At 47.6% G+C, this 14,601-nt stretch overlaps 1 long non-coding RNA gene across 6 annotated transcripts in view; it reads left to right on the top strand.

The window, feature by feature from the left end:
* The window catches only part of LOC124055324, a 166,900-nt gene that overhangs the window by 74,671 nt on the left and 77,628 nt on the right, over positions 1-14,601 (top strand). For all 6 annotated transcript variants that reach the window (XR_006842614.1, XR_006842612.1, XR_006842613.1 and 3 more), the window contains exon 6: positions 1,190-1,322. This is a non-coding gene — a long non-coding RNA (uncharacterized LOC124055324). The remainder of the gene's footprint in view (positions 1-1,189; positions 1,323-14,601) is intronic.

Raw genomic sequence — 14,601 nt, 5'->3', positions numbered from 1 at the left:
GGAGGGGGTCCTCCTGCAAAAGTTTCAATGTAAACAGAATTTAAGGAGTTTTATTGCAAAAAGATCAGAAGTCACTTTGGGAAACGAAGCAAACATGAAGCGTCACAGCTCGTACAAAAATGTGTCATGCAGTACTTTTGAATAGAAACGTGGACAAACGTTCATTTAGATGTTTATGCAAAAGTTTGAGTCGTTTTTGCCAGAATGTCAAAGTACAAACATGTTTCAGTGTTGACTTTAATAACTCTAATCACGTGGTGTAAAGCAGAAATCAGCCAGCAGAGGAACATTTATCAAAATAACATGAAGCTGGACAGCACAGGATTAAATGTTCCTCGAAAACACTGAAAGCTCCCTTTGGAAGTCGGTTGTGGAGTCCAGAGAGCTCCGCTTTGTCGCTTTGGACACCAAAGTCCTTCATTTGCAGGACGGCGTAACATCAGCTTTCCGCTCAGTTTGGCGTGTCAGCACGTGTCACTGCGGCGGTGCGAAAGGTGGCTGCTGATTAGCGCCTCGCAAATTGCACAGCGTCGAGGGGAGGCGGGCAAACATCTGTGGGACACCTGCACTCGCCGATGCCAGGATACGAAACGCCGTCGAAAACGCACGCACCGAACAAGTGAAAAGGGAGACGGAGAGGAAAAGCGAAACAACAGCAACTCTGGCAGGCGGTTATCGTAATTAAAGCCGCATCAATTAAAGGGGTCAATCACTGCGCGGCTGCCACCTTCCTCCACAGATGGTGAAATTTGTTTAGGGCTGCCTCCGCCTTCCTGACACCAACACTGTGATGAATACACAGATGTAAGAGCGCCGTGTGTCCCCAGAATTACCTTAAAAACATCACGAGGTCGGAGCGTTTGTGATGTTTTCCATCAGCTTCAGCCTGTAACTGGAGGCCCTCTGTTGAGTGTCATTTCTTTTGGGTGTGTGCGTTTTGAAGGTGCCAAATGATGACATGGACGGTGTCACTTTTCACCCCTGAGGTCACGTGACAGCTCACCTGCGGCTCCTTCGGCAGGTGTTTTGAATCAGTCTGGTGATGTTGTCTATAAACCACTCAGTCACTTGTGCTGATTCTGAACCGGTTTTGCACAGGAAGCTGTCAGCAGCAACACGCAGCCTGGTATTGATCGTCAGACGGACTCGGCCTGGCGCTCGCTGATGTTTTCTCACTTGTTTTTTTCAGTGTGATCCCGCCTGACTCGAGCTGGGACGTGTTTCCATTTGCCGGGAGATGCTGCGCAGTCCGCAGGGCGAAGCAGGATTCGCTCCTCGTCCCGGAGGTCCACCTGAAAGCATCGGGGAGAGATTCAGCCAAGGTAGGCGCTGCACGCTTTATTCATGCCAGCCTAAAGAGGACAGACCAGAACCCGGCCTGTTGTGCGGGTCAGTCGGACTTGTCTGAGGCACATGAGGTCATTTTAATCAAATTTTCCCGTAACGCTCATTCAGCTCTCAGCGGCTCAAAACATCTGCCCTCTCGTCCTCGCTTTAGAGCGCCCCCTTCAGGGGTGTTGACGAACACATCAGCCGGCGCTGGGATTAAACGACTGTTAGCCCCGAAAAGCTCTCAGATTCTCTCGCTGTGAGGTCATCTCGCCGCCCAATAGGAGTGGTAAACAAAAGGGGGCGGAGCTGTTACTCAACTGTCCCTCTGGAGCTCAGTATAAAGCCGCCGCTGACCTGAGCGCGTACGGCGTCTGTGGGGCCCCGGCGGGGGGCCCGGCTTCCGCCCGAGATGAGGACTGACACCGGGGTTCAGGGGTTAATTTGTGTAACAGGCGAATTTGCATACAAATGAAAAATGACAGAATTTTTCTGTTCTCCGCAACTTTCAATGTCATCCGCATCAAGCTGGCCCTATCTGCCGCCCTCCCTCCACCCCCCACCCCCCCCGCACGCCGTTTGAAGAATATTCATTACTTGTGAAGCTGGGGCACCTTGTTTGCTATTAATCTCCAGCGCAGGTCAATGACTTAATTTGCTCAACTTTATCAGTGGTGCCATTCACTTTTGCTTTCTTCCTTCCGCCCGTCCGTTCCCTTTGTAGCTCTTTCTAAAGTGTTCTCACTGCTTCTCTTCATAGAGAACCGGCTAAGCTTTTTAAAGCACAACAAAGGCACAGTAACTCTGGTCTCTGAAAGAGTTTTGAAGACATAAATGAATTACTTGAGAGGGAAATAGACGCCGGCCCTCTTAGATTGCTCCTTCTTCTCTTCTCCCGCAACGCCCAACAACTTCTGGAGAGATTTCCACTCAAAAACTCCCTTCTTCCTCCCCCTCCGCCTCCTCCTCCTCTTCCTCTCTTAGTCTTGATTGGATTGATTGTTTTTCTAATCCAGGGGAAATTACTTGCACAAAGGGGGTCACATAATCATGGTGAAAATAGTGAAGCGACAGGAGTTTTCTCCTGACGGGAGGAGGCAGGAAGAACAGGTGAGTTCTTCTTTTCCATTTAAATCCCTTTTCACATGACAGCACACCGAAGCCACATTTGATCTTTACTTTGTCTCAGACACTTCGCTGATCATTTCATGTCCCGTGTTAATGAGTTAGAGCTGGATTAATCAGATATCAATAACAAATAAGGCCAGTTAGTGCCACCCACGACTCAAGCGCAGAATCAAACTCCTTCACATACGTGAATGTGAACATGCAGTAAGTGTGTGTTTCACCACCTGGTGAATTTAAGTCCAGTATTCTGTCTGTTTGAGCTCCGTTTTTGACTTTAACTCTGCTGTCTGATGCTGGTTAGGGAGCGAACGCCAGATTTATCCGAGCTGCTGGAGACGAAGTGAAGGTGAAATCATTTGCTGACCGGGAAAGCCAGTACAATGAGCTGACAGATGCTCGAGCCCTCATGTCTCATGATATGTTCAGCTTCTCATCCAGACGCTGAGGATATCCTTTAGCATCATGTCCCTCCAATGCAAGTGCACAAGGCGAGAAGGTGGAGGAACACGGGAGGACGTCCGCATAGTTGTTGCGCCTAAACTTCACCAAAGTGTTTCTTTCATGTTAAGCACATATAAAAACCTACAGACTCCAAAGGCCGCCCTGCGTGGTCATGAGCTGGAAAGGAAACGTGTTGGGCCGAGCGGATCTTCAGGGTCGGTTCATAAATAGACGTCCGTGACGGCGACGGCGGGCAGCGTTCACGTGCAGTCGTTTTCTTGTGTTGCTTCCTCTCTTCCTCACAGGCAGCCTGTTGTCTGACGATCAGATGTTATCCAGCTGTTTTCATCCCGTCCCGAAAAAGTCGTGTGGCCGTCAGTCATATTTAAGAGGAGTCGGGTTCGGATCCAGTGTGCATTTCAGGCAATCAGGCTTTATTCAAACAAAGTATGTCAGCATGTTTTAGTTGCTCATAAATAGACCTAAATGCTTACACTGTATATGTGCGGATTATGCTGTTCTTTTAATCCCTAATTAGTTGTTTAGGCTGAACTGACCAAACAAACTCGAGGTGCGTAGTTGAGTTTTCCTTTAGGCATGAAGTATGAGGCAAATAGCAGGGGATTAAATACTTCCCTCTATACTGGTGAGTATTAAAGGAGCATTACACAAGAATCCATAAGTTTGTTTATCTCGACGTATGATGCTCGTCTGGCGGAGCTGCGATATCTGTTTACTATAAACAATATTTGAGAATTTGTAAGTGAATCCATGCATATGAGCAACCAGAGCAACATCCTCTACCAAGCAAAGGCTCAACAGAAATTACTGTAACTTTGGTTGTTTGCCTCCTGCAGGCGTCTTGAACCGCTAAAATCAAAATTTCCAGCTTCATTAAATAGGCCCCCTCCTCCTCCTCCTCCTCCTGCTTCCAGGAGAGGAAAGTTGAAGGGGAAGGCAGACAAAAAGTGCGAGAGAGAAAGTATAAAGCATAAAGCAAGAGAGTGAGGGGGAAAAAAATGTCTTGTGAACCATTGTTTGGATCTTTATGCAAAAACCCCCTTTGCGTTTCAAACTCTTGATCCCCCATAGGCAAAGGAGAGGAGCGTATTGATCTGCGCTGAAAGGAGACGGCCCTTTCATCACACTTCCTCCTCACCTTAGACGGCTTTGAGGGGGCTCCTTAAGGATCGCAGCACCCTCGCCTGGCTACCGGCCAGAGATTAGGACGGCGATAACCTCCACAACCCTAATAGGTAGCGAACGAGAGCAGAGGCTGTCTAATTAGCGCTGATCAAAGCGGAGGACTTTATCCCCAAAACAAACCTGCACATTTGAATGTGCTAAGGAGAGGGGAATGAAAAGGGTGGAGGAGGTGAAGGTGGAAGGAGGAGGGGAGAAGTTTGAGGTTTTGAACCTCTCCGAGACGCAGTCCTTTTCTTTTTCTTTTTTGATGATGATACGCGCCGCCTCGCCCGCTCGCCGTTTCTTCTTTTTCTGCTTTATTTGCATGCGGATATGTAAGCACAGAGAGGAGGCTGTGAGGCATCGAGCTTATTCACGAGCGCCAGTTTCTCCCCACTTACCTGTAGACATGAAACTGAATATTTTGCTCAGCTGAACTGCATGGGGCGTTATAGGGGAAAAAATCCTGTTGTCATGCAAACTGCACTCAGTGTGACTTCAGCTTAGTGACAATCAGTTAAAAATGATCTAAAGATCTAAAAGTTCAGACTCAGGGATTGGAGGTTTTTCTTGTTTGTCCCACATCCCAGCAACCTCTCATCAACTCATCAGGATGCTTGACTCTCTAACAGCATTGGGTCCGCAAAGTAACTGAAGTCATCAAACCACATTTGCCTCCATCCTGTGGTGACGCTGTAATATAAAGTAGCAGAAGATGGAAATATTCAAGTAAAGTACCTCAAAACTGTGCTTTAGTAAAAGGACTTCAGCTGCCGCACCTCGACTACGTCTCTCGAAGGCGACGTCTCCTCTGAACTCTCTCCCGTCGGTTTGTGTCGAAGCTCTCGCCACAGTGAAGTCAGAGCGCTTCAAAAAGCCAAATCTGACGCCTGTCTGACTGCACTTTGAGATACGAATCTCTGTGTGCCGGGAAAAAGTCATATGTGAAAGCAATTAGTGTGATTGCAAAGAGGAAGGAGAAAAGTGCAAATGTGTCACTGCTGAAGACATCATACAGCCAGCGTGTGGCTTTCATGTGCAGAAACGAGGCCGCCGTGCGTGGAATCGAACGGAAACGAAAACCGGTATGATAGGGTTAAACTTGACCTGCTGTGACCTCTGAGGCTTCTCGCCGTCACGCTGTCGCCTCCCCTTGAAGCGACTTTGCCGTTCTCGTGCCGGGTTTGCTTTTGTCAGCCCCACGTGTGCCGTGCGCCCGCTCGCCATGTCATCTAATTTCGATCAGAAGCTGTTTTCCTCATTAGGCGCCAAGCGGCGCCGACGGGAAGGCCGAAATGCAGCAGCGAAACGTGTCGAACCTCATCCCATTTACTGTCAGACCCCAGAAGTTTGATGCTAATGTACAAATTGCCACGACTGTGAATGTATTTGAAATTTGATCACATTTCATACCCGCGCGCTCGGCCTCTGCCCCGAGAACTTCACCCAGCATCAAAAAGAACAGAGTTTTCTCCTAATGAATTCCTGATAAAGGAAAGTTTATTTTTCCTTTTTGTGCTAAATTTACACATTCCCAGCCATTCACGGCCACCGAGCTATATGTGCCGTGTCCTGAGCTTAATGGAAGGAGCAAATTTGGCAGTCAGTTTTGCATACATTTCCTGAAATATTAGATGCAAGTGTTTGGCCTCGCAGCTCGGGAAAGTTCAATCTTCTTAACACCCGAGCGAGATGAACACAGACCGTTTCTTCACGCTCTGATTTCCGTCTCTTTGCTCTGTGTTTAAGATCTCGTCTACCTGTGATCCTCGACACGTGGGAGCCTTCTTTCCCCTGGCGTTAAACATATGCTCCAGACATATGTTCCAATGGAGCATATGCTCCGCCAAAGCTGCTGTTAGCTTCTGTTTTGTGCCAGCACACAATCCTGTATGTTGAAATTTGAATTTCAAGTATTCATCGTCCTCCTGAGAATTTAAATGAACCCTGAGTTGGGATCATATCGAAGAAAAATTAGGAATTTCACGCCCTCTAAGGCAAACTAGCAGCCAGGGAAGTCATATGAGTACAGTATGTCTGTTTATTCAGCTACATGTCTGTCTGTGTGTGTGTGTGTGTGTGTGTGTGTGGCCAACGTGCGGTGCATGTGTGTGTTGGAGGGAGGATTATTACCCATTGCCTCCGTGCATTAAGCCTCCCCTCATCCAGTGCCAAAGGCCTGACCCAAATATGGCTGAAAGACAACATGTGACCTGCTTAGCGTTTCACCCCCGGCTCGGCTCGCTCCAGGCTGTGGTGGTCCGGCGTGTGTGTGTGTGTGTATGTGTGTGTGCGTAGGGTGGAGGTGGTGGTGGGGTGTTGCGGTGTGCAGGGGAGGTGGGAAGGTGGGGGTAGGGGTTTGGAAGGTTCAGTCTATTAGTGGGAGAAAGCACAGATGCCGGCAGATGGCTAACATATTGTCCAGAACTGACCCGGGTGCAGAATAATAAGTGGAAAGTTCAGCGCTCTCAGGTCTGCAGCCTGACTTCACCGCAGGTCACCGACTGTCGCACACACGGTCCAGAAACTGACAGTAAGGAACAGAATTAGTATGAGATTCTTCACTTTAGTAGTTTAGAATATCATGCAGAAAACAAACAAACAAACGCCTTAAAAGATTACCTGAAAGCGTCGGCATCTGAAGAGCTGAGCTTCATGAACTTTAAACGGAAATCGTCGAGATAAACTTGAAAATAAGGCAAAGGTTTTATTGCCGTTGTACAAACACAAACGCATAGAAGAAAATGTCTTTCTGCCAAATATACAATAAGATAAGAAAAAACAAGAAAGAAAGAAAGAAACATCAAATCATCAGTCACCAAACGCTGCTGTAGAAAAATAGCTTCAAAAGCCGAATTTAGTTAAACAGAAAGTCATTGCACATGCAAGCCTTCACTTTGTCGATGAATGGGTGCAGGAACAAGTTGATTTCTCCTCCAAACAGGTTGAAATACTGTGAGTGCGCAGGCGAATTCTGTGGCTTTTTAAAGAAAATAAGTTTTCAGGACTCGTTTATGGGCAGGAATGACTTGATGAGATGGAGATTTGTGCTGCACTTATGAAAGCTTTTATGGAAGAGCAGTAATGTGCTGCTCACTTCAGAGGTGAACGCTTATGAGGTGTAACATTAGATCTGTAAACATGCGTCCCCTAATGACCACAAGACTTCCTGTTATTTGTTTCTAAACACGTGCGGGCCTCCTTATGAAGATCTGAATTGTTTTATCCTCTCGTTTGCTTGGCTGTGCAGCAGCTCGCGATGCACAAACATAAAGAGAAGCAACGACTTCTGCTTGTGTGTGCTCTCGTGTCAGCCTTTCAGAGCTGTCCATGAAGCTACGCTCTATCCTGTGATCGGCCCCACCCACACGCACACACACGCACACACACACACACACACTTCCACAAACACATACATGGATGCAAATGTGTCTTTTGGCTATGAAAAAGCTGTCTGTACTCATTTGTAGTCTCCGGCCTGAGGATAAATCATATCACGGCGATGGCGGCCCCCCTCCTCCCTCAGCTCGTGGCTGCTGGCCCAGCCGGGGCCCAGGTAGCGCTGGAGGGAGGGCCCCCGTTCAGTCAGCATGCTGCAGATGCTGCTCTCGACTCAGCTCCGCATCCCCCAGAATGTCCCCCGATGCCAGGAGACCAGACACATTACCGTTGGGGTGACATTAAAAGCAACAGAGAGGAATGCGAGCCCCTGAACTCACCACGCAGCCAGTCACATGACTCTCCGTGTTGGAGTTATGAGTGGACATGGCTCTGTTGCGCCCTCAGCGGCGGCAGACACGCAGAAATGTGTTGTTTGTGTAGCCATAGTACGGATACGGGCCCGCATCGATGTCTCGTCACCGGAATTTATTCACCGGTGCACAATTGATATGGATCGCGAGTCGACCCGCAACAGTCTGCAGACATTAGTGTAAACAAGGTTGATGTTTGCCGAGGCGCAGTTATCAGCGTAATCGCACGGAGGTGGTTTCAAAGCAGCTCGCAGCGGCCACGGCGACAGACGAAACAAGCCCGTGGCCCGACGACGGATGAATATACATTAAGTCATAGCAGCGCTCCCCTTTTGAGAGGCCAGAATTCATTTTGAGCTAATGATAATGACAATAATTCACAATGGACAAGAGAGGAGGCCTCGCAAAACAAGCGCGTTCCCCTCTTAATATGATCAGTCGTGATGATTTTCTCCACGATAATGATTCATCAAACGATTCTGCGGCGGTCACAAAAGGGCTCAAGTCATTAATAAAAGAACAGAGTCAAAGCACCTTGGGGATCTTTCTTTCCTCTTCCCCCTTTCCTTTTTTTTCCCTCTCACTGCTTTTGGACCTACTTATCATTAAAGCAAGCAAAGAGTGACTGCTACATCTGAATGAAATCTCATTGTTGGATTTCAAGATGTGAATAAAATTCCGTTTCAAATTAGGCCCCATTAGCATCACTAAGAGTGGTAAGATTCGGGTGACCTTTTTCGTTCCGGATGTCTGGATCTTGGAAGTTTTTCTCCCGCCCTCCCCTCCTGTTTAAAGAAGTGAAGGGAAGGTCTTCTCTCCTTTTTCTTTTTTATTTTGAAGTCTTTCCTCCTTTGGATTCAGGGCCGTGATGAAGCTGCACACAGAGCTTTGACCTCCAAATGGATGATGTTTGTTAAAAAAGGTGACACAAAGAGATGCTACGCTTATCTTTGTTTTTCACCTGTCAGTCAAACAGTCCTTTGGCTTTACGTACAGAAATAACACTTTTAATCGTTTCCCATAATTGTAATCGAGGGAGCGTGTGATGACAGATGCTGATTTTAACCTTTTAAATGTAGGAACATCAACAAACAGCAAGTAAATATGTCACTAAAGCACAACCAGTCTGCAATATTACACACCCGGCTGAACTGTCTGCAAATTTGTGTCCAGAAATATTTTAGCTCGAATGTAAAATAAGTGATTTCATCTTGCCTGTTGTGTCTCCACTTTTCCACGAAACTCGAGCAGCTCCCCTGTTTTCCTTTCTGGGGTTTTGGACAGAAGATAATATCATCATCTCAGTCAGAAATCAAGCGGTTTGACTTGGCCGATTCATGTACAAGCTGCATAATCGAGACGTGGCCAGAATCAGTGTTTAGTATGAAATATAAGTATTTAGAGCTGCAAAACGAAAAGCTTTCATGAAATGGAAGGTTGCATAATGCTTTGTTTAAAGCGGGAACAGAAAAGGGTTTAATGAAATGGACATTTATTCATCTGAAATTTTCAAAGGCCCTTGGATATTATTGGAAATGCACTTGTTTGTTGGAATGAGAGTGAACTCGCATGAGAAAGTAGGACACGGGGAGAGAAAACAGAAAGGGAAGGGAGGAAGAAGAAGGGAAAAAGGGGGAGGGTCGGTGGTGGGAGGGGGAGAGAAGAAGAGGTTCGGAGGTCAGACCAATAAACAAACAACGCATCGATTTCCCGCCGCTCTCCACCATTCCTGGGGAAACCCTCCCTCCCCTCCCTCGCCTCCACCATCCGGTTGCACTCATCTCCACTTATGTTAAAGACTCTCCTCGCTGGGGGAAGCCCGCCTCCCCCTCTGCGCCTCCCCCCACCCACTGCTCCCTGGTTAATCGCAAACTCTGGACATCTCCCGGGGACGGTGCATCTGAGGTAAACCACAGCCAGCCAGATTGGTAATCATTTTATTGGAGGAAGTCAGAGCGGAGCTTCCACTCAGAGAGGCGGATAAACGGTCGGGCCTGCGGATGTGAAGCCCTCAGCCAGTTGGCGTGGAGGAAAATACACAAGGAGTAAAGATTTCTGTGTGCGTTGTCCTTCACGCTTCAACAGCACTGCAGAGGCGTTGTTTACACATTAAACAGGTGCTCAGGTGCACAGGTGCTGCCCAGACGTGATGTGAAGAAGCAGGAACCGTTTTCTGACAGAAGTTCAGCAGTCGTTCAGGCCTCCTCACGTTTGCAGACTCAGCGGCGACATTCTGTAAAGACGAGGGTGTTCGTCCAATCCAGCATCATCTGGACACAAAGTCACTGTGGAGACAGGTGAAGAGAAAAGAGTTTTGCTTCTTCACAGAATAACTGAAAGCTGTGAGCGTCAGAGATTAATGGCATCCAGCAGTAATACAAGGTGGACTTTTTTTCCCCCCCTTTCAGGCAGGAAATAACCTCACACCTTCATTTTTCTCTTTAATTTCACCATCAGAAAGTGCTGAGCTTTCTTCTCCCCTCGTATTTTCATCCTATAGCCTGTCCTCCGCCGCAGAAGTGGAGAAATGGAAGAGCTTTTTTCTCCCCCCTGTGTTTTTAATCCTTTTGCACCCTAATTGGCCTCTCTTTACTGTGAAGTGAGTTCAATCTGCAAGCAGATAAAACAAGTGTTGGGTGAGGGCGCAGGCACCGTGGCACTGTGTTCCCAAGCATGAAGTGAGCGGTTTTGAACTAATATCCAAGCCTTTGCAATTAAAAGGCTCCCGAGTCGTTAGAGTAACTTTTACTCTCTCCCAGAGTACTTCCTCACCTATTCTCTCCGCTGGAGATGAGACGGCGGCAGCTGCTCTCACATCCGCACCTCCCGCCTGCGCGAATGCAGCTTGGACTGATTATAGCCGAGGATTCGTGCACGTTTATTTGTCTTTTGCGGCCCAAACACGACCTTTCGTCACGTCAGTGAGTCGAGTATCGAGTGGCGTGGCGGTCGACGGCGGTGACGACAGGACGCTTTGTGCTGGGTGATTTCTTTTGAGGCTTTGGCCCACCCATTGAAACACAATGGCGCTGTTGTGTCGGTACTGGGATTAGCAAAGACTGGTATTGATCTGGCGTTTCTTTCTTCCTCCGTGTCCGTATGAGAGGCCGGTCGATACCCGCAGGCTGATTTCTTCTCTGATGTTCTCACCGAGCACGCAGGAGAGGTTTGATATGAAGAGATTTGAGGCGACTCTTCCTCGGCAGACGTCTCACCTAAAGGAGAACTTCAAAAGCCAAGGAGTGAGGATGAGACCGATTTACTAATCAGGACATGATACAATGGAGGTTCAAGTCCGAGCACACGGGGAAAAAAGTACTAATTTTGTAAGCTCATTCTTCATTTTAACAAAGCGGTAGGAGAGTTTCTGCTCCACTGACAAGGAACAATGATACAGGGAGTGTGCTGAAAACTCAAAATGGTTTCTGTGTGAGTTTTAGTGTCTCAAGATGCCCTCAAACAGGGTCTCCCAGCATTCACTGGCCTGTGATCCTGTTTTTAGGCCCAATAACTGTCATGTGCCCAGCATTCTCACATAGAGAGGCCCTCCTCCACAGAGCCGTGAGAGGGCGGTCTGCCTGCACCACCCATTAACTTTCCTCTGCCTTGTTTGTATTTCTTTAAACCAATCACAACTGTCCTGAGTGGCGCAAAGCCCGGGATGCAGCGACGGTGGCCTTGCAACATAATTTACGGGCATTAAAATGCCCAAAGGAAAAGGCAACGGCTGCTAAGTTTGGGTTTAGCGACCAGGCTAGCTTTCAATGTGCGGCATGTCGACAGCTCGCTCCGAGGATGATGTTGTTGTCTCCCGCAGTGTGCAGGGTTTGGAGATGAAACTGACAAGGAAATTACAAATATGAGCAGAGACTGATTGTGAATGTGAGAGCTGAAGAGTTATCAGAGCAGGAAAATCAGATTTAACGCACATTGTTTCAATAGCAGTAACTTGTACATGTTGCACAGACCTCAGTGCTGCCTTAATGCTCTTAAATCATTATCAAGAAACTGCATGATTCACATGGAAGTTCGGTTTTGGCAGAACACGTTGAAGCAGCTCTTTAGTACGTGCCAGATTAACCGGAGGGCACGTATAATACTCTTTAAAAGCTGATTTGTCGCTTTCATGTTAATTTAAAGCCTAGCTAGAAACTGGGAATATCTAACAGCAAGTTAAGATCCAGATTGTTTTGCACCGTCTTCGCTGCACACTTTTGCAAAAGCCTCTCCAGTGCCATGATATCCGTGCTCGTTTATTCATTTGTTTGTCTGTTGACGTTATATGTTTGCTTATTTATCCGTCTCTTTATTTTTTAATGAGTCCAAAATCCACCAGAGAATCCCGGCGATGAAACTTTAAAACGTGTACAGTAGCAGTGAGGGGAAAATATTTACATTGAAGCTGGCCACAATCTCAGAAGATCCTCAAATGTAGGTTAGAACTGCAAAGTTAATATGCAAATGTCCTTATCTGCTGGGATTCACAAACAACCATCATCCTGATTGATTTAATAAACTGCTTTTATCTTTCAAAGTGTTAATTAGGAGAGATGGGCTCTGGCTTTGAATCCCAGCTTTCTGTGGCACATTTGAGAGCTTTCAGACAAAGAGAAACTTTCCGTCCCTTAACGTCCTGAACTCGCAGCTTCTTCAGCGTTTCGCGGCTTGTTGTTGTTTCAGAGCCTCCCACCAGCCGCCTCCAGACAGCCAAGTGCAGGATGGTTTGGTAAAGATACGCTCCAGACTGTCTGCGTCACGCGTACGACCGTTTGTTTGATCGCATCCTGTCATCATCGTTTTCTGGTGTTCTGTTTGCCTTAAGTGAACCTGCAGCAAATAGTTTCAGATTCTGATTTAAACTTCGATGCCTCAGCTCTGAAAATGTCACGAAAATGTGACTTTTACTGTCTGGGGGAGATTTGAAGAGTGCATTTTCCCTCTAAAACGAGAGCGTCGGAGTTTGTTGACATGTAAATGACGTCTCATTGACTTTGATTGGAGACGTGCTGGCATCATGTGGTCGTTCATCATGTCGGCGCAGAGTCAGGTGCTGAGGGTTTTGCCTCACGCTGCCACACACCTGTGTGATTGTTTTACGTTTTGCATTGCTGCTAATATTGTAATAATGGATCCATGTATGAGCCAGCCTCAGTATTCCAGGGAAGCTACTGAAAGGAACCGATGATGTGCGTTTATTGGACTGTAGATCATTTCTGTACTCTCATGGAGAGTCCTGACTTTCATTTTTTATTTTGCATTAGTTGGATGTCAGTGTTCAGGTGCAGCACTAAAGGAGCAGCGATGTGATTCTCAGCACAAACGTGTTTTTCTGGACTTCCTTTCCTTCGCTGGAGACAAATTTCCATGACGCAAGAACTGACGCACCCACCTGGCGTGTTCGCGAGCGTGTTTCGCCGTACAGGTGGAGAGGTGGTCGGCCTGAGCGGAGCCAGCAAACATGACGCAGGTGCAGCGTTTGGCTCCGACTTGAAGGCGGCCGCCAGCCTGTGTGTGTGTGTGTGTGTGTTTCTGTGTGTGTGTGCGCCGCATTTCTCTGCCAACCTGCAGGGCACACGGGTTCACATTGTGAGGCGACATGCTGCCGAGCTGCGTGCCAGTGACCAGAAATCAAAAATAAAAGGGATTCCCCTCCAGTCAAGGCAACCATGACATGAAACACTGGAGCTGCCAAGGCCCCTGAAACAAACAAACGCACACACACACACGCACACACACATGGACGTGTCTCTTATGCGTGCGCGTGTCTCACGGTATCACAGAGTTTTGATCTCATCCAGTCGGACACTTTGAGGGAATATTTTTCTCCCTGCCATCCCAAAGCAATCTGAATAATTTTCAACTGCATATTTTAACTCTCAATCTATCTTTGATGTCTTATTTGTGTGATTATGTCTCCCTGCTTGCAAAAAAAACACACCAACCAGTATGCACCGACTGTCAACCACTCGTGGCACTTCCCTCCTTTTTTCTTTCTTCCCTGCACACGGTTGGGACTGTTTTTAATTTTGGAAGTGGTGCTGGTGTGGCGGGTGGCGGTGGGGGATCAAAGCGAACTCCCTCGTGCTTCGCTTCGAGTAAACACGAAATGGACGAGATGAAGAAAGTTTAAAACATTGTTGAAGGGCGTCCTGTTGAATCCGAGCGTCTCCTGAGAAGCTTCTCGACGCCGCTCGTCTTTAAACGACTTCAGAACTTTTTTTTTTTTTAACTTTTCGGGCGTGGGCGGCCATCTTAACCTGAGCAATTAAAGCCGAGACAAACCGCAGAGGCTGCAGAAAGCTGGCGACAGCGACCGCGCCACCTCTAATTATTGACTGGCCTCTGGCTCGGCGGCAAAAAAACCTTCATTATTCTTCTTCCTGTGGTAATTTGTATTTGCCTGACATTCATCATATATTGTTGGTAACCTTTAATTCATCTGCTGTTAGCACTTTTGTCTGCTGAAGTAAGGCGCCGAGCAGGCCGGCCCTCCTCGTGCCAGCGGAGGAGCTGTAAATTGGCAGCGTGGAAGCGCCTGCGTCGCCCCAAACTTTGCGGAGAACAAACGAGATGCTGCCAGCTTGATTACTTTTCTGGTTTCGTTAGCTTCGTCTCGGATGTGAAGTTGTTGTGGAGGAAACAGCGCGGAGGTGAAGTTACAGAAAAACTCTCGTAATCTTATCTTGACTTTTCGCCCTTTCGCTTCGCTTCGCCTCCCACTCTTCCTCCCTCCCTCCCTCCTCCATCCTTCCTCCTCCCCCTCTCA

This window comes from Scatophagus argus, chromosome 24 (genome assembly GCF_020382885.2).
Source record: "Scatophagus argus isolate fScaArg1 chromosome 24, fScaArg1.pri, whole genome shotgun sequence".
NCBI classification, from domain to species: Eukaryota; Metazoa; Chordata; class Actinopteri; family Scatophagidae; genus Scatophagus; species Scatophagus argus.
The sequence above is the reverse complement of the archived record's forward strand: the minus strand, read 5'-3'. Positions and strand labels throughout refer to the sequence as shown.